Source organism: Parambassis ranga, chromosome 13, assembly GCF_900634625.1.
Source record: "Parambassis ranga chromosome 13, fParRan2.1, whole genome shotgun sequence".
NCBI classification, from domain to species: Eukaryota; Metazoa; Chordata; class Actinopteri; family Ambassidae; genus Parambassis; species Parambassis ranga.
The window spans coordinates 312,738-336,263 of NC_041033.1; the positions used below are offsets into that span (position 1 = coordinate 312,738).

At 41.6% G+C, this 23,526-nt stretch overlaps 1 protein-coding gene across 1 annotated transcript in view; it reads right to left on the reverse strand.

Moving 5' to 3' along the window:
* fat3a (FAT atypical cadherin 3a) overlaps positions 1-21,028 on the reverse strand; it is a 109,975-nt gene extending 88,947 nt beyond the window's left edge. The window contains exon 1 of the mRNA XM_028419390.1: positions 20,910-21,028. The gene's annotated coding sequence lies outside the window, so the exon portion shown is untranslated. The remainder of the gene's footprint in view (positions 1-20,909) is intronic.
* Positions 21,029-23,526: the final 2,498 nt, after the last annotated feature.

The window sequence follows — 23,526 nt, forward strand, 5'->3', positions numbered from 1 at the left end:
CTACTAACTGTAGCCTGCCAGGTTGTGAAGAAAAGCTGACCTATGCTTGGAACTTGGCAGACAGCAGTGGATGATAAAGGTGAATTGGGATAAAGAGCTGTTCTCTGCTCATGGTTAGTATGCACATCCACACTCCTGACTGTGGCAGCTGAGTGTTGATTTAGATCTAAGCTCACTGTTAAAGCTTAATTCAGTCACTCACAACTATACAACTGCCATCATAATTTGTCTCTGGTGAAAGAAGAACACTTCTTCAGTTTCAGTCCATTGTCTGCAGTGATGTGAACCTAAAGCCACATTTTTTTAGTTTTTGCTGTTGGCATGCTGTAAGTTAAGAAGTTAATTAGTGGTTATGTGGATACATCCTACATCCTTGACTTCAGTCTGAAAGACAGAAAAAAGCTGCATTTAATGTAAAACTGAGGATTATTCCATCGAGAAACAATCGAGAAACTAAAACCAGACAAAGTGTTTTTTACAAGTTTACAGCAAATCAACCAGATCTATCCAATTTATCTGTATTGAATCATGATAATTGTCCTTGGCACATTATGGAATAACAGAGCCTGACCCCCAAGCAAGCTGTTAACACAATTTAGTGTTGCAGGTATTTATATTACAGATGGAACGGCATTAGTTAAGTGACTCATTCCAGCAGCTTCTTTGACGTATTTTAATCACGTCATGTAGTCTTATTCCATATGCACAGACATATGGAACATGCTGGTTAGGCGTCTTGCAATATGGTGTGTTAACATAATAACTTTTTTTGGAAATGAAAAGTTGGTCCTGTGCAGTACTTCACCTCATAGGACTCATCCCATACAGCCTACACTAATTTAACTTTTTTAACAGAACTGAGGGGGAGGGCAGCTGGATTTATCAGATTTATCCGTATAACCAGCTGAAAATACTTGAGTCTGCAAGTCATATTGTATTAAAGAAACAAAGGATAACAAAGGCTCTATCTGAGTTCCATGGACATTTCTCACTGATCTCTAAAGCACAGATCTTGATAGCATTATATTTGTGAGTTAATTAAACAAAACAAATGTCCCTATTTGGAAGATTCTAGGTCATCCAGGTCATTTTCATTCAAGAGGTTGAAGTAAGGCATCTCTACAAGTCCAGGTGCCTCGCTTCAACCTATTGTTAAACTATTGTAGATCTCTCACTGGCAGTTTCAAAAGTACTGCACATAAAAACAAAATGCAATATTCTTTTACATTTTCTTCCTTCTATAGAAACTATAATCATATAGAAGTGTTTCTGCCAGTCTCAATAAAGCCTCACCACATGTAAATTATAAGTGGTGAGGCTTTTACTACAGCAAGCCAGTTCAATAATTGTTGCTTTTTATTCTGCCGAGCTCAGTAAACCACTGTGACTTGGTGCAGGATATGAGGATGACTGAGTGTGGATCGTTCACTACAGAAGCCTACAGAAACCTCTGACTGTGGATGGTTCATGCTAAAATAAGAATAAGACACTGAAACCTCAGCCCTTGCATCACACTGCCTTGCATCATGAGCCAGGCAATACTTTGCTTGAAAGCAGAGTCCCCAACTTAGAAAAAAAATCCCTTTTCCCAAAGCCACTTGGCCTCAGTGTCTAATCTGCATAATTCATGACCCTGATTCTTATACATTCAAGTTTGGTAGCTTTGTAGAGCTTTGTGGAGACTCTCAGTTGCCAAGAGGCTTTTTTGACATCATTGACAAGCTAAAAGCTGGGACACTGCAGGACCATTTACGATGTGATGAAACATAAAAGCATTGCAATGGGATGCCTGAACTCTGGGCTGCATGCACATTCATATTCAGCAGAGTAACAATGCACTTACAATTTTTTAAACTTTATTTTCTTTAAATGCATATAGCTAGAGCCCTAGTAAGACAGGCCTATGTCTAATATATGGAGGGGCCTGAGGTGGTGGGCACTTATCACTGCCACTGGTGCTTCTTTTGCCACACCATGAGCCTCCATTATTGATGGAATGGAAATTGTTTCTATTAGGTTAGTTAAGGGCCCACAGTAGCTTCATGCTAGAATTTGCAGACATTTTTTATGTTTTTTTAAATATCTCCTTTGCATGCTCAGCCATACTGACTCAAGCTGCCCCTATATTTCACCAACAGCCAGGGAGCCACAAGTTTTGTTCTCTTAGTCATCATCCTCCTACTGGCCAGTTAGACTTGATTTTCCCTGTGCACTCTCTCTGCTGACAGTTCTATAGGATAGCAAGGCATCACACCAGGCATGCACAATAACAGAATGAGGAGAGTCTAAAGGATGGAAGGAGTGTTAGGGAGACTGCCCGAGGGAGTGGAATTGGGTGCTAATATGAGAGGCAGAGGTCAAAAGCAGGGTTTTCTCCTGCCTATAAAGCATAAGTGTTTATTTTTAAGTTCTAAACATACTAAGCAAAAGTAGCAACAGTTAAAATTATAAGAAGAAGAAGAGAAGATCAAACTGATCTATACTTACATTACAGAACAAGCTACAGCCACAGAAATACGTACTGACTACAGATATCAATGATCTTTTGGGAACCACTGGACGTTTTATTTTGTCTGGATTTGTTGCAAGCCAGACTTCAGTCCAGCACCAAATTCATGCAAGATGCCCATGCAACATTGTCATGAGGACACATGAATAATCGCATGCACATGCACACACAAGCACACACATACACAGCTGTAATTGTCTGGGCCTGTCATAAAAATAATGTGGCATTAAAAAGAACAGTGTCACTTTCCCAATTAACTGTATTGCCTCGAAGTAAAATGGCATCATCTCCAGTCGGGTGTGTGGGGGTTACTGAATTCTGTACTGAATTCCATCAGCATTGCCAGCGACTGACATTAAACCAGTGGCGTAGGAAGCATTAAAAATGTGGGGGGGACACCTTCTGTGGGTGGGTGGTGAAAAAAAGTACATCAGTATATTATGAAATATAATATAATAATATGAAGTAGTTGCGATTTCCTGTGGATTTTAACAGGTTGTTATACTATACTAAGTAAACACTTAATGACTATTTCAGAGACAGATTCAACAAAAACTCGGTGACAAACAGAAACTAATTTCAAGTGAAACAACAGTTTTGTCAAACATACTGGTGCTACTACACTAACAGCCTCCATATCTGAGGCCTTCTCTCATTTACAGAGACAAAAAACTGGCAAATCCCATAGAAAAATGAACCAAACTGCTTAATGCAGATAATACTGAAACACTAAAAATACTAACTTACAAAAAGATGCATGTCTTTATTTTTATTTGCTTATAAAACTGCTCAATTCACAACAAACCTTGTGGATGTGTTTATAATGATGTGCTGCCTCATCTGCTACATCAGTGTGTCCCTGTTCATATAATGCTCCACTGTGTCCTGACGGTCCATCACATGTGTTTTATTCTTGCTGATAAGAATAGGAGCAGGTGGCTGTGTGCACTGGCTAGGCGAGGCTGAAGCTAGCAGGCTAACAGGGGCTAACCTGGCCTCATTACAATATGGGTTAATGCTGAAAACAACTCTAACTCTCTGTGTCTTTGTTAGGAATCTCCTTATGTCCATTGTGTGTGGGGAGGCAGCAGAAAAGGCAAAGTCGTCAGACAAATAAAACCGTCTACTGTAACTGAAAGTAAACAGCAGCTTCCTCCCAACTTTTCTAAGTTGATTTAACATCAACCTAATGTCACCTGGGGCCATGTAACAAAGCAGTAAGGCTTCAGCATGAGCTGGACTTTGTGGGATGACACTGACGTTACCTCCTCCAGCTTCGAGCAGCACTGACGGTTCTCTTTACAGTGTTTTACACTCGCTCGCAAAAAAGCCACTGGCTTTGTTAGGACCGTTACTATAGTAACGGTATTGCAGCGCTGTGGTAACCAGGAAAACATGGGGTGGATTTCAGCGGTGAGGTTATTCTCTTATGAACCAAGTGGAACGGAGTTTTTCACGAGCAATCGAAACAGCGTTAGGTGGAGTTTCCTACTCACTAAATGTGGGGGGGGGTCCAAACGGGCCGTTTTAAAATGTGGGGGGGACACGTCCCCCTCTGATATAATGGTAGCGACGCCTATGCATTAAACCAAAAACATTGGTAAATTTCAGTAACTGAGAGTAGTTCTGGGTGAGAGAGTAAGAAAGATAGAAAAAGATTCCTCATTCACAAACTGAATGAAACATCTGTGCTTAAACTCTGCCTTCGCTCGACACACAAACCAAAGATTCATCAATTTTTTTACCAGAATTTGTTCTTACTCTGCGACCACATTTAGAACTGCCTCAGACCATGGATACGCACAAATGACGAAGGCCGAACAACTAAAACTAAACTAAAAACAACTAGACTAAAAATGCAAACATACATTTACTAATACATTAGCTAAGGAATAGATTGGTTAGGAATAAAACCACTCAGGTGCTTTTATTCTTGCAAGGAGAAGCAGTTACATACACAGTAGGGCTGTGTTTCGATTTAATTTCGATTTCGGCTTCCCACAATTCTGAAAACAAGATAATTGACATAAAACAATCATTGTGTCATACGCCTTGTTCACGTATTGCTCTCATTCTGTTCTGTGACATAAACGTAGCAGCGTACACTAGCTTAACGGCGGTATCAGTTTAGCTGTAATTAAACATTAGTCATTGTGTGAAAAACAAAAACCTGTTTTAAGTTCAATAAAATCTAATTCTCCTTGTGGAGCTGTTACTTCTGAAAACTGTGAAATTTACTACTGAAATGCCACATCACTGTGGATGTAATGCTCATACGATACAAAACTTGCTAGTCTTCGTATAGAGGGGCCTACTTCTCTCCTCGTGTAACTGCTTCCTTCATACATGAATCAAATCTAGGCAAGCGGCTTCCTTAGATGGAGAAATGTGTGTGAGTATGTGTATGCTAATCACAAATTGTGAGCACGCGTCTGTCAATGTAGAATGGTTCAGATTCACACACATGCGCAAGGTGGTGAGACCAAACTTGGCTGGTGCATTAAAGTTTCATGAATCCCACAGTGGTTGTGCACAAATCAACAACATTTTCATGCACATATTAGTAAATGAGGCCCATTGTCACTGGTGTTTTCCTGTGTGCAGGCTTTTCAGTACCTCAAATGTGGCTGTGTCACCAAAATTGACTGCCCATTTTGGAGTGGTGATGCCCTGGTCTCTTTTCTGCTTTTAGTGCCTTCCTTTTCTTAACAGTGGTGCTTTGGCACTGACACCTTGAGGCTATGTTTGGTCTGGAGGTGGCAACTTCTCCTCCCTATGTCTTAAGCTAGGTGTGTTATGTAATCAGCAAGTTTCTTCTGATAATCGCTTACCAATAAATAAAAAATGACTTAGATTAGACCTGGGTGGACCATGCACACAATATTAAACAAAGGCAGCAAAACGGCATTACCGGTAACATCTTACCAACCCTCCTTGTCTCTTCCACGCTGCTGTACTGCGTCATCCCATCTACTCTCTGGAGAGACACGGTCGCGCTGTCTACACTTTAAAAATGCTGCGCGACTATGCTGAAATGTACGGTAAAGCACACAGAAACTCTATGGCACATTCAGATGTTACCGCGGTGCTGCAGCCGACATATTTCATCATCATCTGCCCTTAAAAAGCACAGATCTTGCCCGACTTTCAGAACTCTGGGATTTGCTTTAACTTTGACTTTAACTCTAATGGTTTTCTTCTGTAAAAATATCTTCACATCATCTGTGCTGCTCTGCACTGTGTGTGTGTTTCAACATACAACCAGCACACACTCTGAGTAGACATGGACACACACACACAGAGGACAGAGGAGTAACAGGTAAATGACAGCAAAAGATTCTTACGATGAAAATGTAACAGGAGCATATTTATAAAGGTAGATACTGTGCCAGTGATCTCTGATTTATAGTATTATTTATGAAAAATGTGCTTTTCTTATGGAAGTCCAAGTGGCCCTCGCAAAAAAATAATTGCCCACCCCTGACTTAGATGATTAAGAATCTTCATCAACATATTACTAAATACTTTTGGATGAACACCCTATGATTGGTGATGTACATATAGTCTGCCTTTCATGGGGTCAGGTAGGGCTGAACGATCTATCGTTTTAGACCGAAAATCGCGATCTCAGATGATGCGATTTTGAGATCGTCAAAGCCGCGATTTTTTGCACTGCTCCTAACTGAATCAGGTTTTGTTTTGTCAAATGCTACGGCTGAAAACAAAAAGAAAACGGAGGAACTGGTCCCTAAAACGAACTCCACCTTTATGTTCGGTGCTGTTTCTGCCGGCAGCAGCGGTGCGTCTTCTAAGCCTGTGTCTGTGTGCGCGCGCGACGTGAGTCGCAGTGGAAGGGCCGCGTGTAAATGCTACGAGCACGTACGCGCCCACCTCTCTGAACATTACCAGCTCCTTATATTCAGGTTCGCTGCTGTTGTGCCGTCAGCAGCTCTTCTACACCTGTGTGTGTGTGTGTCGCGCGTGTGTGTGTAGTGTGTGTCGTGTGTGTGTGTGTGTGTCGCATGGGTGTGTGTCGCGTGTGTGTGTGTCTGTGTCGCGTGTGTGTCTGTGTCGCATATGTGTGTGTGTACATCAGATGCAGACAGAGGCAGCAGCTAATGACGTCACCAAAACAATAACGCAGGCATTTGATGACGAGGCTCCATATGAGGACTCTAGTAAACGGTGGACAGAGGTGACAGCAGCAGCTCCGTTTGTCCTTAGACATGATTCCCATTAAAGTTTGATCATTTGTTCTAAATCACATTGAACTTTAGGAGTTACTTAAGTCTCAATACTGTATTTATTGTTTAACCTTAGGAGGCACACTTCAGTCTGTTTAAATGACTGTTGAATAATACTTTACAGAACTACATTAGTCTTCTTTTTAACCTATTTGAAATAAAACTTTATTTTGTTCTGTAATTGTTATTTAAATTTTCATGTTTATTAAAACTAATACTGAGTGCACGTTATCAGAGTTTACTTTTAGATCTACTGATAGTTTTTGAGAAGTGACAGAGTAGCCACAGAAACATGTTTGACATGATTTGAAAAAAATCGTGGATGAAATCGAAATCGCAATATTTGCCAGAAAAAATCGCAATTCAATTTATTCTTAAAATCGTTCAGCCCTAGGGTCAGGGGTTGCTGTGACAGATGCATTATGCTTCCAAAATGTAGGGAGGGCCTGAGAGCAATTTTCCCATTATACTCTATTGTTCTGCAATAATCACTACTGTACATTACTGCAAAGCTAGCTCACACAGACTCTATACTGATGCCTGCTGAAACTGCTGAATAATCCATCCAGAGATCATTTGCTTATTATTTGGGGTGAGGACAGTAGGGATGGTGGAGTACTGCATGGCACATTTTATACTGCCAGAAGTTGCCGTGGTAACATACACCTAAGGCAGGTCTTGAGATTATTTGATAGCAAATACATGCACAAACATAAATGAATCTGAAGGTTTTCTGAAACAACTGAATGCAGGGTTTCTGGTAGGCTTGGGTACTGCGGTTCAAATTATAAGGCAATAGGAATTCTCTTATTTTTCTATAGGCAGGATGTAGCTTAGTCAGTTTTTTAAATTGTTTCCCTCCAGTGCCACATTTTGGCAATTCTGCTGTTAGGAAAGAGAAACCTGCTTGTTTGCGTAGTTTTTATGTGCATAGCTATTTATTTTTGTGTAGTTTATTTCATAGCTAACTTTCTCAATTACACTCCCGTCAATTGTCACAAAATGTTTAAAACTACTATCATCATGTGACCATAGACACCAGAGCAGACAACACACAAGCAAATTTGAGGCTGCTGCAAAAACAAAAACAAAACAAACAACAAATTGAACCTTTTCGCAATATTCTAACATTTTTAAGATACTGAATTGAGGTTTTCATTACATTACATTAAGCTATAATAATCAGCTGTAAGGCCAGTCATAATAGTACTGTAGCCACTTTTCAGTTGAAGATTTCATAAATTCCTTTACCAGTAAAATGATTAATATCAGAGAAAACAAACAATCGAACAAGCTCTCTCTCTAAATGAATGTTGAGGCAGCTTTTGAAACTTCTCCTGGTCCTGATTTACCATTGCAAAGCTTGTCTTCTATAGATTCTCTCTTAAGTGACCTTAACTTTAGCTAAATCTAAACCATTCTCATCTTTTCTTGATGAATGCTGCATGTTTGTTCTCCTTCTCTTTCTCTCTATTTCATCCCCTCTGTCCTATCTATCACCTCCTCTTCTACTCCATTAGAGTATGTGACTGGTGAGAAAAAAAGACATTACATTACACGCAGGTATGTCCTACTTATATTTTTATATTTTCCTAAAAGAATTACAGTTATTCACTTGTAATGATTTGTGTCAGCTATCAGCTATCACTGCTGGCAACGGAATCTTTAATTTATGTTTTCTGCACACACTGACAAAAACTTTGTCTCTCCTTCTATTCATGTGGACTCCTGGTCCTGTCAGCAAAATCTGACAAGGTAAATAAAAAGCAGTGGATTTTGATTTAGCAATTAACAATATAACTAAATGCTCTCTGTGAATTGTTCTGCAGGCTGATTAGATAGCAGCCACAGACCACTGGCTTCTTTGGCCACACTGTGATTCATGAGAACCTATTTGATTCAGAGCTTCATTTTAGGTTAGACGGGAGACATACTAATGACTGTCTACATCTCTAGTTGGGAATGAGCAAAAATGTTTCACATTTTCAACCTCCACTGAAAAGCCAAGGAACAATGAACAATTTACAGCAGGGGGACAATGCTATGACCCAAGAAATAAATGTAAATCCTGTATATTTTTCAGTCTTGACCAAACCATGGGTAGTATGCATCCCAAAAGACACACAAAAGTGTTTTGGATGCATACCCACATTTTGAATCAACTGTGAAATTTTGCTGCCATTTTAGCCCGTTTCCAAACATCGTACATTACAACCTGTGAACCATGACTCATCTGACCTACTTTAAATCAGGCAACTTTTAAGACCTTGAAGTTAAAGGGTATCTAATCCTTTTGGATCTGTCAAATGGCATGGTTTTTGTGAATGTCTCACTGCACTGTAAAAAGCCCTTCAATGAAGTTGTCTATAGGACTTTATTTTATAAAGTATATTTCTTCCAGTAAATTATTCCCTTTTCTTTCTGAATTTATTTAAGTTGCACATAAGTAAAACGTGTGAATGTTTTGGAAACTTAATATTATCTATCATAAAATTGATTTGACTGAATTGCTTCTACAGAACTCAATTTAATTGTCTATATCCAAAGTAAAAGGTCACGACCCGCCCACACGCAGCAGCAGAACAACTACACCGTTCCTCACTGTCACCTACACCGGAGCAGCGCCATGTGTTCGGGTCTGTGTGGAGTGTTTGAGGGCTACATACAACACGCAATGTAAGTAACTGTTTACCTGGCTTCAAGTTAGGATTCATCTAGTAACGGTAAGGACTAAAAACAACAACAGACGTCGTCCTCTTGTTGGTCTGAAGAGTCCGACGTTAATTAATCAGCTGTTGTTGCTGTGTCGGTTATAGCTGCACTTTGAAGGCAGAGTAATGTCAAAGTAGAGCTAACAGAACATTTACACTGACCGTGGAAGCAGAGATGTTCGGGCTGCTGGAACTCCTTTGAAATGTTAGCCTCTGTCCAGCTAGCAGACGCTAGCAGCGCAGCCGCTCGTCCTGGTTCACATGTCGGTTAAAAGTGACGCTAACTGCTGGGCTTGTAGTCACCGTCGTCCCTGCATGTTCGCAAAAGATGAGGACATCATATATTTCAGCGTGTCTCTCGCTGTGCAGCGTGGTGTCATAAAAATGCGAAACATGTTAGGGCTACGTGTGTGTGTGTGTGTGTGTGTGAACATTGTTCTCTGTTGCTGGTTATTTTTCTGTTTGTCACACAGGGAAAAATGGAGACCAGTGTCTAGGAGGAAAATGCAGGTCTGTCTGTGGAGAGCACCGGCACTGATCATGGATCTGTTGTATGTACTATATGGAAACTTTTAGTAAATACAGTAATAAACTTTGGAAACTATTACCTCTCTTTCCTCTTTTGTTAAAGTTATAGCCATGCTAACTAATGTTTTGAATTGGATTGCAAAAAATAATTTCTCTAAATTAATGGGAGTACATGAATTACCCTAATTCAAGCAGCGCAGAGAGAAATGACATGCTGCCGTGCAAATAAGATAAATAACATGAGCTGTTCAGTTTGGTTAATAAAGGAACAAGGTGTAGACCTGTTCTATAGGAAAGGTTATCTTAAATGGCTTCTGTTATGATCTGGTGCTATATAGAAATTAAAAAGAAATTAAATTGACTTGACCTGATATAATAATGGGGAAACACTGAACTGATTTGAACTGACTTAAATATGTTGAATGTTGGATAATTAGGATATATTTTGTGCTCATCTGGTATTTCCAGAGTGTTAACAGTAGGAAAAATCCTCAACAATGTGAACCGAACGAAAACTGTGACCTCAGAACCATGATACGAACCGAACCGTAGTTTTAGTGAACCGTTCCCCCCCAAGAAAATTACATATCATCTTAATATGAATTTGCACCTTGTATAATGAAAACAGTTAAAATAAAAAGTATTTTAAATACTGATAAAGTACTGATAGTACTCATTCAAATTATGGACAAACTAGCTAACCAGTCTGCATGTCAGAAATCTATAATGAAGATTCAAAGTTAGTACAGCACTCTTCATATTCCTGTTTGCTTTCTCTCTGTATTTTCTGGCTGTTGCTCCTCACTTACACCATTATTTATTTAATAGTTGTGATTGAGATATATATTTTGTTTTCTTTAACACGTTTCTAATGTAGCTACAGTATTCTCTTCTCTCATCTTCCTCACCTCTCTTCCTCAGTTTCTCCTGTGTCTCCTCTCTTTCTAAAGCTGAGCTCCAGCTGACAGACTTTTGAGAGAGTCCGTACTCAGAGCAGCCCTGAGGAAGTGTGACATCCACCACAGTGACTCTCAGTTATGGTTTTACCCCGACCTGTCTGTGGAGGTCCTGCGGAAGCGCCAAGAGTTCGCCGCCGCGGGGAAAGAGCTGGCCCGTCACAACATGTACCGTGGCTTCGCCTATTCAGCTCGCCTGCGGTGTCTTCATGAAGGGCGAATTCGCCTTTTTGATACTCCTGAGTCTGCTGCTGCTTTCTTGGACACTCTTAAATGAGATAAACTTCCCATCTCTACTGTATCTAGTGGAGGAAGAAAGACTTAATGCACACTGAGCCCCCATCGAACTTTGTTGTTATTTACAGCTGTATTTACTCATTTATCTTTTTCCATTTGCTACTCCTTATTTTGGGGTGACTCGGTTTGTGGTTGTGTTCCGAGCATCTTAGTTGTTGCTGTGATCTGTGATCTAACTGTTATACCTGTATGTGTCTTTGCTTGAAATGTTCCGTGACTTCTTCTGGGGTGATCTTTTCCTGTCAGTTGGGGACAGGATTGGGGAGGGCGATCCCTTCCCTAACACGCTTTTTTGTAGTTTTTATGTCTGGGTCACTTAAACTCACTACCTGGAACGTTCAGGGGTTGGGCCATGTAATTAAGAGGAAAAAGATTTTAACGTATCTGAAAAAACAAAAATGTGATATAGTGCTTCTTCAGGAAACTAGGCTCTCTGTTATAGAGCACTTAAAACTTAAGAAGGATTGGGTGGGCAAGGTTTACTTCTCTTCCTATTCACAAAACACTAGAGGCACAGCCATTCTTATAAAAAAGAATATCCCATTCATCCTGGATTATGAAGAAAAGGACCCAGAGGGAAGATTTATCCTAATCAAGGGTTCAATCTCTGAACGTAAAATTACTATTCTCAATGTTTATGCCCTGAATTCCGATTCACCCCAATTCTTCCCAGATGATTTTTAACCAACATTGCAATGGCTTGGGCTTCCTAGCTGGTGATTTTAATTGTATTATGAATGCCTCTCTGGACAAATCCTCCTCTGCAAACATATCTAACCCAAGATCATCCACAATCCTTAAACATCTATGCACTGACACAGGATTGATAGATGTATAGCGTCATCTAAATCCCAAAGTGAGGGATTATTCATTCTATTCACACCCTCATGATTCATACTCCAGGTTTATCCCCAAAACCTGTTTACACTCTGTCCATGATTGCCGTATAGACTCTATTGTCTTATCAGATCATGCCCCGGCACACCTGCATATTAATCCAGACTTTAACATTTCAAGAACCCCTATTTCGAGACTTAACTCATCACTTTTGAATAGTGATTCTTTCTGCTCCATTATCTGGACCAGTTTATCACAATTTTGGCTTGATAACAAACATTCCCCCGTATCTTCTGCTATTATTTGGGATGCTGCTAAAGCCACTCTTCGTGGACATCTAATTTCATACAGCAACTACATACAGCAACTACCCACATCGGCTAACTTAAAGGCACAAGTGGCTGCCAGGACCAAACTCAACATGGACTATACGCATCATGTTCAAAAATTGTTGCTCTATAGCAAACAGAAATATTATGAATTTGGCAATAAATCTAGTTGCCTGCTTGCTTATCAGTTGAAAAACCAAAATAATGATTGATCTATTACTATGATAAGGACAGAGACTGGGAATGTTACTTGTGATCCAGTGGTTGTTAATAATATATTTAGGGATTTTTACATGTCACTATATGGGGTGGAGAAGACAGATGCCGATATCACCTCATCTTTAACCAATATTCCTTTACCCACCATTGCAGAGGAGGATCACCTTAGCTTAGACGGTACACTGACACCGGAGGAGTAATTGTGGCAAAAGTACTGGCTTGGAGGCTTGAAAACATCCTTCCCAAAATCATCAGCCCAGATCAGGCAGGATTTGTGAAATCTAGATATGGCTCAGATAATGTACGCCGTGCATTGAATGTTGTTCAGCATCTTAATACTCATAAGAAACCAGCTATTATACTCTCCCTAGATGCTGAAAAGGCCTTTGACTGAGTGGATTGGTCCTTTTTGTTTCTGGTATTAAAGAAATTCGGTCTAGGCCCTAACTTTACTAATATAATTAAAACTTTATACTCCGACTCTTTGGCTATGGTTAGTACAAATGGTCTGATCTCTGACGCTTTTCCAGTATGCAGGGGCTGTAGACAGGGGTGTCCCCTGTCACCCCTGCTATTCATACTGTTTATTGAACCTCTCGCTGAAGCCATTAGAACTAATCCTGATATATCTGGAATTGTAAATGAGGTAAACCATGTTATTTCCCTATTCGCAGATGATGTTCTTTTATATTTGACGGACCCACAGAAATCAGTCCCAGCAGTTCTGTCCTCTACAGCAGCATTTAGCGCTCTGTCGGGTTACAAGATTAATTTGGAGAAACCAGTTGCCACACCCTTTAATATGCCTCAAGATATGTCGTCACAATCCTTTTTTCAACTATCTAAGAAAGGTTTCAAATACGTAGGTATATTTGTTCCCCCTAACTTAAATGATGTTTGAATCTAATTACTCCCCTTTAGTCAGAAAAATTAAGAATGATTTATTAAAATGGGCTGCTCTGCAAACTTCTTTCCTTGGAAGAATCAACTCTATAAAAATGAATATCTTACCTTGACTAAACTATCTATTTCAAAACCTCCCTTGCTATTTGACCACTGCATTCTTCAAGTCATTGAATTCACATATATCTCGTTACATTTGGAATAACAAACACCAAAGGGTTAAGCTTTCTAGACTTTTAAACCTAGAGATCTGGGAAGGTTTTATCCTTGCCTAACCTACAATTATATTGGTCAGCACAAATTAAAATAATGTCAAATTGGTTCATGAATAGGAAAGATTCTGTATGGCTTCCTTATAGTGCTACCCAAGAAGGCTTAACTCCTTGCCTTTTATAAATAACATAGACCAGCTAACTCATCTAAAAAACAATACACTTGTCCACAATACATTATTGGCCTGGAGAGATGTTAAGAGATATTTAAATATTCCCCCGTTTATTTCGATTCGATCCCCTCTGGCCCTGAATCCAGATCTACTGACACAATTTAGGAATATTGGCTTATTGGATTGGACCTCTAAGGGTCTGTCAGTCTTTGCGGACTTGATGGTCTTAGGCTCTCTTAAATCATTTGAGCAGATTAGGGCTGATTTCAGCATTCCCCATGCTGACTTCTTTAAATATCTCCAAATACACTGTTTCACCAGGTCTCTCCTGGGGACTGACAGGTTTCATTTGAACCTGTCAGAGCTGGAAAACTTTGTGGTCTCTGCCAAATCTTAAAGGACTGATTTCTAAGTTGATTGTCTAGCGTGATCTGGAGGTGACTTTCAGCCCGGCTGACTGGAACAAGATTTGTAAAAAGGTTTTCATCTCTATCTCTATGCATGAACAAAACTTTAAATTATTATTATTATTATTATAAATTATTTAAATTTTTACCGGATTTATTACACACCTGTCCACCTCCAGAGAATGTTCCCCAACAGTTCTGTCTGTTTAAGTGTAAACTTCACAAAGGTACATTTATCCATTTGTTTTGGTCATGTGATCTTGTTCAGACCTTCTGGAGAGGGATCCATTCTGTGTTACAGGAGGTCACTGGTACAGTTTTCACTGACTCCTTCACTGTGTCTCCTAAATCATGCGTCAGATAACCTCTTTGATTCTGATACCAAATATCTGCTAACATGTGATGGTCTACTCCCCATGGCCCTACAGTTAATATGTGGTTATCACAAATATCTGCTATTATTCCTCGAGAAGCTGACCTATGAGCTTAATCACAAATCTGATATATTTTGGAGGATTTGGGAAACATTGCACTCCTCCCTGCAGAGGCATTAATCCTTGGCTCATCCATATAAAATGATGGCATTCCTCTCCTTTATTTGTATTTGGTTTGTGTTCTTTTGCTTTAAAGGTGCTGTTTATTATTTCTCCATGTACGTAACTTTATTTGTGTATGTGCACATATATATTGTATGTGTATATATATATAATCTGGTACTACATCTCTTTTTTTGTATTTTTTCTTCTGTTTTTTTTTTATGATTTTTTTATGAATTACATGTAGGGTTGGGCGGTATTAAGGTATACTGGCGGGGCACACAGGTAGGTAGTTTCTTAATGGTGTAGGCACAAGCCAACAGTTTGTTGCCGTCTGAGCCTACGTTTATAATTTTAATTGTTTCCATTAGAAAAACTTGGCAGTGGAAAACATGACTAGCAGGTTTTCAGTTTACCGGACGAGTGATTTATTACCATGCGTAACTTCTAACATAAATACTGCACAAGGCTCTTAACATGATAAAATTACAAAAACAAATTGAAATTAAGAAAAAAAAGTCAGTTCGCTATATGCGTTTTTAAATAGCCTCAATAAAAACTATATTAACTGAAAAAGATCACTTGACATGTGTCAGGCAGTTTATAATGCACTTTACCTTGCTGTGAATTGTAGGCTACAGCAGCTGAATTAAAATTAAACTAGCGCGGTGTCTCTGCAACTTGCAATGCGTATATGCACTGTTTGATGGGGATCTGCACACCCTTCTCTCTCTCTCTGCAGGCAATTAAAGATGGCACCACGCAACCTGTCTTCGCCTGTAATGTATTTGACCGTCGGGGTAAAATGTGGATCAAAATTTGGATACCGCCCAACCCTAATTACATGCAGATTTCATATTCTCAAAGAGTTCAAAGCAACCGTTCAAATAAGCATCCAAAGCAATGCTTCAGCTGCTGCAATCAAACTTGCATTTTCTACAGGAAATGCTTTTTCTAGTTTGAGTGGTTCTTGCCATAATATAGATTTGAACAGTAGTTGAATAGAGCTATTCACTACAGCAACAACCCTGACGGTGTCAAAAACATCAAGAAGGCAAGAAATTCCACAGATTAACCAAGGACAAAGCACACCTTATTTATGAAAAAAAAATCATTTGAGATGACCAAATCAGGGCTCTAGAGTGCAACCATTTTGGTCACAAATGCGACCTAATTTCTCAATGGTCCAACCAAAAAGTATCAGAGGTCGGTGCAACCAGCTGTTAGAGGGAGATACATTCTCCGCGACTCTTAAGCTCAGCCGAGACCATCTGGCGAAAATCCAGAAGAGGAAGAACACAGACATGTGCTGCGCAGAGCTGATGCTGTGTGCTAAAGTTTGTTCCATACTTCCCGAGGTGACAGGAACAACAACAAAGTTTGTCTCGTCCTGGACGAGTGCCAGGTGCACCGATGGACAACCTTGTGCTCGAACATGGTGTTCGTTATGGACAAACCATGCCCAGCACAGAAGTCCAATAACAAAACACCACTCGGGTTCAGATCGGGGAGGCCGTTCCTCCCAATCACGCCTCACCAGGTGTTACCGTCACTGCCCACGTGGGCGTTGAAGTCTCCCAGCAAGATGACAGAGTCCCCGGTTGGGGTGCCATCCAGCACCCCTCCCAGAGACTGTAAGAAGGTCAAGTACTCTACACTGCTGTTCGGCGCATACGCCGAAACCACAGTGAGAGACCTCTCCCCAACCCGAAGGCGCAGGGAGGCGACCCTCTCACATACTGGGGAAAACTCCAACACATGGCAGCTAAGCTGTGGGGCTATAAGCAAGCCCACACCAGCCCGCCGCCTCTCACCATGGGCAACTCCAGAATAGAAGAGAGTCCAACCCCTCTCAAGGAGTTGGGTTCCAGAACCCGAGCTGTGCGTGGAGGCGAGCCCGACTATATCTAGTCGGTACCGCTCGGCCTCCCGCACAAGCTCAGGCTCCTTCCCCCCCAGCGAGGTGACATTCCATGTCCCCAGAGCCAGTTTCTGTGTCCAGTGATCAGGTCGCCGAGGCCCCCGCCTTCGACTGCCACCCAAGGACGGAACGCTGGACCAGCTCTATACCCTCCGCAGGGTGCTGGAGGGTTCATGGGAGTTCGCCCAACCAGTCCACATGTGTTTTGTGGACTTGGAGAAGGCGTTCGACCGTGTCCCTCGCGGCATCTTGTGGGAGGTGCTCTGGGAGTATGGGGTCCGTGGCCCTCTGCTGAGGGCTGTTAGGTCCCTGTATGGCCGGAGCAGGAGTTTGGTTCGCATTGCCGGCAGTAAGTCAGACCTGTTCCCAGTGCATGTTGGACTCCGGCAGGGCTGCCCTTTGTCACCGGTTCTGTTCATAATTTTTATGGACAGAATTTCTAGGCGCAGCGAGGGACCGGAGGGGATCTGGTTCGGGAACCATAGGATTTCATCTCTGCTTTTTGCAGATGATGTTGTCCTGTTGGCTTCATCGAGCCGGGACCTCCAGTGTGCACTGGGACGGTTTGCAGCCGAGTGTGAAGCGGCTGGGATGAGAATCAGCACCTCCAAGTCTGAGGCCATGGTTCTCGACCGGAAAAAGGTAGTTTGTCCTCTCTGGGTGGGAGGAGAGCTCCTGCCCCAAGTGGAGGAGTTTGTGTATCTCGGGGTCTCGTTCACGAGTGAGGGAAAAATGGAGCGGGAGATTGACAGACGGATCGGTGCATCCGGTTCGGATGCCTCCTGGACGCCTCCCTGGGGAGGTGTTCCGGGCATGTCCCACTGGGAGGAGGCCCCGGGGAAGACCCAGGACGCGGTGGAGAGACTATGTCTCTCGGCTGGCCTGGGAACGCCTCGGGATTCCCCCAGAGGAGCTGGAGGAAGTGTCTGGTGAGAGGGAAGTCTGGGTGTCCCTGCTTAGACTGCTGCCCCCGCGACCCGGCCCCGGATAAGCGGTGGAAGATGGATGGATGGATGGATAATTGTAATCATTTTTAATTCCCATTGGCAGATAGACAAGTGAGGAGCAACAGCCAGAAAATACAGAGAGAAAGCAAACAGGGAACTGAAGAGTGCTGTACTAACTTTAAACCTTCATTATGGATTCCTGACATGCAGACTTGTTAGCTAGTTTGTCCATAATTTGAATGAGTACTATCAGTACTTTATCAGTATTTAAACTACTTTTTATTTAACTGTGTTCATTATACAAGGTCCAAATTCATATTAAGATGATATGTGATTATTAAGCCCATTCATACGTACAAAATGTACTGATGAGTACAAAAATATATGGATTAAGTGTGATGTGGTGCACCTAATTTTTGTGCCGATGCACCTAAGAAAAAAAGTTAGGCGCACCAGTGCAACCAGTGCAAAAGGTTAGTCTAGAGCCCTGCAAATGCCAGCAAGCATGCAAAGCTATAATCTAAGTAAATCTAAAATATAAGACAATCTGGTTTATGTGACAATTTAAATAATATTATTATTTTTCTATCGAAGAACTGTTTTAAGATGGTTGAAGGCAGAGAGATAAGTGCAGATGAGGGAGCAGATTTTACTTTGTTTTAGCATGATTTTGATCCTGCCGGATTTAAAAATAACCAACTGATGAAAAAACTATAACCCTTTAAACCCTATTTGGTAGAAAAAAAAAAACATTTACATTACAACATGACATGGGAGGGGAAATATCCCTGGCTTAGGTATTCAGTATATTCAGACTTGTACATTTCAAACATGTTTTTAATTTAATTGTGTACATGGTCCAAATTTATTGTAAGATGATGTGTGATTGTTTTAGCCAGTTCATATTTCTTGTAATGGAGATCTATTTTTTTACCTCAGTATTTCTAAAATTCTGCCTACAGTCCTGGTTGTACAAATAATTCTGCCCTGATGCTGGACAATGCAGTATGGAGGCCATTGCGAAGGTCATATCCAAGCTAATGTCTTTCCGCCACGCATGCAGCCAGTGTGTGTTCACTCACAGCAATGAGCAGAAACAGGATGATACTAAAACCAGACAGTTGCAAACATTAGAACAATAATTGGACCATACCCTGATGAAAAGCAGACAGAGCTGGGCATCTGGGCTGACAACTACTATTCAACAGCATTCCAGCAGTAGCTGAGAACAATAGCTAGCTTTTTACACACATTGCCAATTGCACAAACAGAGAAGATGAAGGCAAACCCCCAGCACAGCCATGATGAAGAAGGGTGTCTAAAGAAATCCCCCAACTCTCTTCCTCCCTCTCTTTCTCTCATACACAAAGCAAGAGAGTGTAGGAGGGAGGGGCCTGCAGAGTTCTGGCATTTGGCATGAACAGACGCACACAAAGCCCTCAGGACTCCATACTGGTGGTGGTGGAGGTGGTTGGGGGGGGGTGTTCTGGGGCTCAGGGAACAGAACTAAATGCCACCCCGCCCTCCCCCTCCATGTGGAGGTCAGTGTGCTCAGCAGGGAGGTCAGTAGAGGAGCAGCTACTCAAAATCTCATGCACTGCTATGTGCAATGATGCAGGCAGGGGCCCATATACAGTTTGGCACTGCAGAAAGTCTGCGAAAAAAGCTGCAAAACAGACACATCTATCAGAGTACATCTAGCTTCTTCAACAGCGGGTGCTTACCAAGCCAGATAAGAAGAAAACATGTTAGCCTTATATCAATACTAGACTACACAAACTCAGCATTGAAATCAACTCCAAACAACTCTTTTAATTAAAAGATTTCCGTTCTTTATTAGCCTGAGGTGATGAAGATCTAGCACAAGCAAAGATGCATTTCCTGTGACATTTCCAATAAAGATATAAGCTCTGCAGCCACCTTGCCTCTTGGGTGATGCTTCTACTCTTCAACTGAAAATCCTTATGTAACCACTTCGAGTTACAACCAGCAAGCTTACATGAACCTGAATCCCTTGCTGCTAAATTTGGTGGGAAGCAGTATACCATTTGTTCGTTGGGTGGACTTTCAATTATGGTATTCAGATATCTAATATATATCTAATATATCTAATATTTTTCTCTAGTTTTATATATTTCAGCTACAAAGAGCAGTATTTCATATTGATTACACTGATACAGCAACAGTACATTTTAACTACAGACAAGTACACTTCTACACATCAGCTGTGCATGTCGTAACCAGTACGGTATCCTCCTTATCCTTATCCCCTGCCTGGCCAACAAAACATATTCTGTATGCCATACTGGGCAGCCATAGTGCTAGGAGATAAAGATGTATGATGAACTCTGACAGAGGTGTGTTATTTTGTGTTTCTTGTGTGTAATGGACACACACACATTAGACACATCTATATCACATTATGCATACTCCTTCATCAGAAGACAAATCTCAGTTATTGCTCAATCTGTCCGCAGCAACACTGATACGCACGCCTGCACGTCAGTGAGCCCGCACACACACATTGTCTGCTTTGCCACCACAGCTCACTGTCACAAAAAAGATCCAAATGCGTCCAGGCCGCTGGGCGTTTAATGAAGATTTCTTGATTGCAGTGCGAGGCCCGACATGCTCTGTAGGCTGCAGAAGTACAGGCACGGAAAGGCCTGAGCTGTGGGGTTTTCCTTTATTAGCGGATACTCAAGTTGCTGTATCTAATCCATAATTAATATGCACCTGCCCCCGCATTAAACCTATGACTCGGACAAAGCAAATTGTTCTCTAATGCAGGACTAAACGGGCTGAAGAGTCATCCGTAAGACTGGTTCAAATGCAAGGAGAGAGCAATGACACCTAGGAAAAGGCTGCAGTAGTATTTCCATGAAGCCAAATGTGCAGCCAGACAGCCAGCTTATCATCAGCGGTGCCCGCTCAACTGTGTCCCCCCACACTGCTACACTATGTGGAACCGCGGCAGCACCGCGCACACGGTAGTCCAAAAGCAGATGTTACGTGGTTCATGGTCACACTTTCATATTTCCACACGGAGTTGCAGATAAAGACAATGAAAAGGGAAAAGAAAACGCAACCCATCGTCGCAGTCCCACTGTACGTTTGTCTGTACTCATCTCATTTTACCGTCGTGTCGCAGCTGCTTCTGCGGCTGTGAGCGAAACTTACCCGGTCATACTGCCGAATACCCCGGTGAAAAAGTCCGACAAATTCAGAACCATCCACACGACTTGTGCTGTTCAGAGACCAGTAGCTGACTGAACATCCGCGCCACCGCGGGTTCTCTGCCTTGGCTTTGCTGCGCGCTCACGGCGGGCCAGGCATGCGCGACTGCAGCACAGCCTGTCGGTTTCCTGGCGGATTCTTCTCCTGCCCTGCATTTGTAAGTACCATAATTAAATGAAATACTATTCTTTCACAGATTCTAACAAAATAAAACCGACACGAAATATACCCAGAGCCCTTAAACACAGAAAAATACATTTCTAAATTTGATGGTTATTGTGAATCTTCTCTCCTGTTTAGCTTCTTTCTATTGGCTCTCGGTAAAATCAAGAATGCTCCATTATACCATCAGGATTCCATACAATTCAGAGTCATGTCACAGAGGTTTTCTGATGACTGCAGTTGTTGGGTGTACAGGAGGAGGAGTACAGGAGGCTGGTGGACATATATGTGGAGTGGGCTGGAGGGAATCACCTGCTACTTAATGTGGACAAGACCAAGGAGGAAGGGAACAGCATCGCAGCCCCTTTGCATCCTGGGTAAGGATGTGGAGGTGGTGGAGTACAAGTACCTGGGAGTGACCATCGACAGCAGACTGAGCTGGAGGACCAACAGCACAGCTGTGTACAAGAAGGCCTGCAGCAGACTGGACTTCCTGAGGAAGCTGAGGTCCTTCAACGTGTGTAGCAAGATGCTGGAGATCTTTTACCAGTCTGTTGTGGCCTGCACTCTGTTCAGCATTGCAGCCAGTGACACCAACAGACTGAACAAACTGATCAGGAAGGCTGGCTCTGTCATTGGCTGCAAACAGGAGACATTTGAAGCTGTGGTGGAGAGGAGGAAGCTGCTATCTATCATGGATAACCCCGATCACCCTTTCCAACCTGTACTGGACAACGGAGCGCCTTTTCCAAAAGCCTCAGACAGCTTGATTGTCATACAGATTGTTACAGGAAATATTTCCTGCCTCATGCCATAAGACCTCATCTCTGTGCCATAGATAACACTGACTGCTGTAACAGACAGATTTTGCACAACTCCTGTTAGGGCCCGAGCACTGAGTGGTACAATATATATATATATATATATATATATATATATATATATATATATATATATATATATATATATATATATATTAGATTTAAAACCTTTCTGTTTAGTAATGTATAGCTAGTCTAATGTGGGTTAATAGTAGTTATAGTCACTTGTTATTTTGGCTCCACTTGTGGACGTCAGGCCCTCATACCACCCTCATGGAGTCTGTTTCTGAGAGTTTGAGCAGAAACCTGCATATTAGTGTCCTGCTGGAGGTCATGTTGCAGGGCTTTGGCAGTGCTCCTCCTGCTCCTCCTTGCACAAAGGAGGAGGTAGCGGCCCTGCTGCTGGGTTGTTGCCCTCCTACGGCCCCCTCCACATCTCCCGGTGTACTGGCCTGTCTCCTGGTATCTCCTCCATGCTCTGGACACTGTGCTGACAGACACAGCAAACCTTCTTGACACAGCTCTCATTGATGTGCCATCCTGGATGAGCTGGACTACCTGAGCAACTTGTGTGGGTTGTAGACACCGCCTCATGCTACCTCTAGGGGTGAGAGCACTGACAAAATGCAAAAGTGATTAAACATCAGGCAGAAAGGATGAGAACAGAGAAATGGTCTGTGGTCAGCACCTGCAGAGCCTCTCCTTTATAGGCTTGTCTTGATAATTTCCTCTCATTTCCACCTGTTGTCTGTTCCATTTGCACAACAGCAGCTGAAACTGATTCACAGTCAGTGTTGATCCTGGAACTGGATAGGTTGATTTCACATAAGCATGATTGACTTGGAGTTACATTTTGTGTTGTTTAAGTGTTCCCTTTATTTCATTGAGCAGCGTACTTTGTATGCACATTAATGCAAGCTGTGCACATGCAGAGGCATCTAATCCCCCTCTGTTGCTGCTTCAGCAGCACCGAGTCTGTAGGCATTTCACCATCATCATCAGGATGCACAAGCTATGACCCAGTATATTAACATCAACATGATGTTAATATACATTTATGCTACATTTATGCTGTTTTGCTATTCCTGTAACACAAGTGTTGACACTCTGAAAGATGACATGTTTCCTTTATTTGATTTAATTTAAAAGTATTTATATCTATTTTATCTATCTTGAGATCTGCCAGCTATCACTATGCGCCCACCATTAACAATGTATGTATTACACGTGAATTATTATGAGCTGTGCATTTTTAATCCAACTCCAAATTGCTGTTTAATTTTACCCACACCTGTTTGCCAAATGATTGATTAGTAGCACACCTTCCATTGTGAAAAAACAAAAAATCCTGTTTTTCGTTTTCTGATTTAAAACGGAAAACAGACACTGATTTTTATTTTATTTTCAAAAAATGAGTTGAGTTTGACAGATAAATATATGAAATGCTGCAACACAGGACCATGAAATAATTAATGAAAGTAACCAAAACCTCTCCCTCAATGTGAAAAAGTGGATCGTCATGTTTATTCTGTTCCCTCATTTGTTGTTATGATTTTCTGTTATTAGTCTTCCTCCTC